Source organism: Cygnus olor, chromosome 2 (genome assembly GCF_009769625.2).
Source record: "Cygnus olor isolate bCygOlo1 chromosome 2, bCygOlo1.pri.v2, whole genome shotgun sequence".
NCBI lineage: Eukaryota > Metazoa > Chordata > Aves > Anseriformes > Anatidae > Cygnus > Cygnus olor.
In genome coordinates, this window is record NC_049170.1 from 29,859,883 (window position 1) to 29,864,255 (window position 4,373).

Genomic DNA, 4,373 nt, shown 5'->3' on the forward strand with positions numbered 1-4,373 from the left:
AAAATGAAATTCAGAAAAAAGCTACTGGAATGTTTTCTTATTATTTTTATAAGCTTGAAAATAAAATAAAAATACTTCTTATTCAGAACTACTAATTGAACACCTAATTAGTCTATGAACCTAACTTTTTCTGGCTTTTTACCTTCTCATTGCATATACTTTTGTTTGTTCTGTTGCACCACTTTTATTTGTTTCATCTTAAATTTTCTAATAATTTAATCTCTTAATATCAGAGACTGGATTTGTCTGTGATTTGGAAAGTTCCCAGAAAAATGGGACTAGGAACCATGAAGTTCTACTGCAGTGCCAGAAGTAGTTGATTAGGCTAAGGTCAGGTCAGTGTCGTACTGAACAAGAGAGAATTTCATGTCCCCTCATGTTAAACTTCAATGATCTGTAAGATATTTCAGTCAATAAATAGCATTTTGCTGTTAATGCTCTTTGGAAATATGAGAGGCTAACGCTATGCAGCATGTTGCTGTATTGCCAGAAGGCAGATGACACAGATATATCCATATCAAGTTTATTTACCCAAATATTCATGAAATTTCCTGAAAATTATCTGGGCACTAAAAATTGAGTTATTGCCCCCCTTAACTTCTTATTTTGTGCATATCATCAAGAAATCTCTGACAGGTTTGTAGCAAAAGATACAATGAATCCTGTATGCTTTCTGTCTCCTGTACTTGTTCATTGACCTAATGTAATGTACTCATTTATACTCAATTATTATATTAATGTATTGAAGGTAGACTTGATATTGTCAGACATGCAATGGAATGAGCTCCAGGAAACCATCCTTCCAGTGGTGGGGTGACAAATGAAAAAGAAAATAAAAATGGATTTTGCAATTTAAAAACATAGTGTGCTCAGAGAAGAATGCATTGCCAGTTATAATGTGATATGATTCTTTCTGTATATGCAGGGAATGATTTTCTGCAAAAGCATTATGGGAGATATGCAGGATATTTTAAGTAACTTGAAGGCTATTCCACATAATGGTGCTTGACTAATCTATCAAGAGCTAGAAGAAAGGTTTAAATACTTGTGTTTGCCCTCTTATCTTTCAGTATGGTCATGGTATGCTTGGTTCCATTACCTATTTAATCATCCTTTAAGCTTGGTTATGTCTTTAGAGGGGAAGGCTGGCAGAGTAAAACAATGCACACATGCTTCTTTCACTAAATCCCTGAAGATCTTCTTCATACTCTGTAAAAAAGAGTGGTTTAGACATATGTGAAGTGAATGCAAAGGAAGTCAGTTCTTTAAGTTGAAAATTTACATGTCTTTGAAGGATTTCCTCTTCCTATAAGTATTTTGTAGTCAATGGCATGTAGATTTTAAAGGTTTGAGCTGCTGCTGCTGCTTGGTGAAGATTTGGGGCCATTTTTCATTCGGTGTTCATGTTTCATCTGAGCAAAAGCATAAATACATAGCTTTTCAGGTTCTGTACACTCTTAAATAAATAAAGCATGGGTATTAGAAAGGACAGGACACTTTTTAAAAGCTAATTGTCATCTAGATGATTGTGTGGGGTGGAAGTTGTATGAAAATACCGGAGAAAGGTCTTGGGACAGTTCTGTGGTTGATGGTGCCATGGAGTGATAAATAATGACTCCATTTCCCCTTTTCTTGCCCCATGACTGATGATGCAATGATGTTCATGTTTAGGACCATCACAGGCATGCTCTGTTCTTTTCTCTGTCAAACCTTCTCCATAGGTTAAGTCTGGTTTATATCATCACAGTAAGGTTTTCTGAACATCAGTTATTTTAGCTTCCTTCAGTTTCTGTATTATGAAGAAATTTTCCCCAGTAAAGAGACTGTGATGTAGATAAGGTGATGCTTGATACAATTTGCACTCAGCATCCCTCTCAGATCAGTTGACTTGGCCTTCCAAAGACTCCTGTTCTCTCTCTGAAATGTATGGGGAACTGAAGCCCCTATTTTTTGCCAGTTGAGTTACAGTTTCCATGTAGTCAGTGAAAACTTCCCAGTGTGATTGCCCAGATGGAAACAGAGCCCAGATCTCCAGGTTTCTAAACCTTGGCTTTAATTTTTAGACCAGAACAACTGTTTGTAATCTTCCCAATCTCTACTGATTGGCTCTCAAAATAGGGTATGTCTTGGTACTGGTGGGAACTGATTTTAGTTTAAGTGTTTGGGTCCTATGCTTTTTGAAGCATTTCTGTTATAATGTATTTCACTGATTTTTTTGGGGACGTTTTATTTGTGGCAGACACCTATATATGATTTACTGCTTTGAATTACATTTTTGAGCTGATTTTTTTTTTTAATAATTTGACAGTAAATAAATTGTGTTGCCAAAGTTAACCCCTAAGTTTTGCCTCACAGTCATGAACAGATATGTTCTCAAGTGAGCTGAATGAATCTTTAAAACTAGTCTACTCACTCCATGAAGGATGGGAAGTTCGTACTTGTGAGAGATGCAACCACCTCTTGTATCCTCCATTAATGCTTGTGAGTATACATCAGCCAAGGCAGGCAAAAATGAGTAAGAAAAGCTGTCTCTCATCTGTATACAGTAATACAGATTGCTATGCAAATAATTGACAAAGGATTTGAAACTTGAAATATCTCCTGAAATATTTCTTAATATTCCAGACTGTGGCAAGAGGAAGTGATCTCTTTTGTACCTTGTAAACCCATGTAGCCTGATAGGGGTAGTTTTGTGTAGATACTGATTGATTGCATGCTTTCTGGGTCATTCATATTAACATTATAATTATACTGGTGAGTTACAGAGGATGAGCTGAAGACATTGTGATGCTACACTGGAATGTACTAACGTAGATGAAGAGGAACATTTACCTAATTATGAAGCTTTGAGATAAAGTTAATTGCGTAAACAGATACTCTTTAAAACAAACTTTCTACTCTGTGTTCTGATCTTTTTTTCAGCTGATAATCTAATCTTGGTTTCCTTCAGATTTTGCTGTGTTTTCTAGCAGATATGAGCAAGGGAGGTCTGTATGAAATACTAGGATGAGCTCAGTGTTGATAAGCTATCAACCCTTACGAGGGCTCAGTTTCCCCAATATTTCTGTCATATGTTGGGAAAATATACTTGATCCTGGACAGCACAAAAATGAAAACTTATAAGTAAGAGAGATGGGAGTAATCCTGCATGGATGAAAGCACTTTGCATTATAACAAGCTTTGTTCTGTGTCTTCATCACCATCAGGAGACAAAACAAAAACGCAAGTACTCCAGTGTTAAGTGTTGTGTCCTGATTCTTTTCTGCCGAGAGCACTTCAGACTAAGTGCACAGCTATACATTAGGCTTGAGACTCCCATTTAATTTGCAATGTTTACACTTTGGTGCATCTGTACACTGACTCTCTCTGTGCTGGAAGACAATAGTTGCTCCTCTTTGCTGGACAGTGCACTGTGCTGTGTGATCTGGCTCTCTATACAATTAATTCAGTGTTTCTTTAAAAGGCAGTGACAAGAAATAAAAACCAGACCTATCTTTGGCTTTCAGTGAATTGTATAAAGCCTGAAAGAAATCTTCTACTCAGTTGCACAAGGGAAATTCACCTTCCTTGAACGTGAGTTTTAAGACTCTTCTTTACCCTGGGGATCACTGTTGCTCATTCCCTGCTCCTTCTATGTATAGAAGTTTCACTGATCACAATAGGATTTCTGTGCTCTAGACACCACAAAGATATACAACAGAGATCAGTGGCTCGGATAAGAGATGCACAGTACCAACTGGAGAGAAAATATGCACCAGAAGATTACTCACCATGAATATTTAGCTAACTTTTTACCTGGAGACTGTCACTGAGCAGTCTAGTTTGTCTCATATGATTTTCAAGCTTCGTTCATCTATGACTCTGAGTGTCCCCTTCTGCTTCTTTCAGGTGTAGGTTCGCTGTTTAACATTTGCTGAGATAGCTATCTAAGGCTATGTGGTGTATGGGTATGTAGTGTGGTGTATGAAATTTGATATGGAGGCAGAAAGTGGCATTCTGTACATTCTTTAATATTTGTGAAAGGCGTTTCTTTTCTGGGGAGACTATATTCCGAAGGTAGTATCAGGTGCAGCTACTGTATACTCTTACATTGTCCCAATAGCACTTTGCATCAGTGCAAGTCAGGAGATTATTATAAGCACAAAGAAATGAGAATAGGGCCATTTAGTTTGCAAACTGGTGAAGAATAAGTGGCTTTCTAATGTTATATCAGACAAATTGTCTGTGTACTCTGCAATGACTGAAGTGTTGTGATCTGATTATTTAACCTTTCTCAAATTTAGGGAATAATCCATTCTTTTTCCATTGTCTTTGTCCATGTATACAAATTTTTAATAAAGAAAGGTTAGAGGATCTGTTAGGAATTGCTTCCT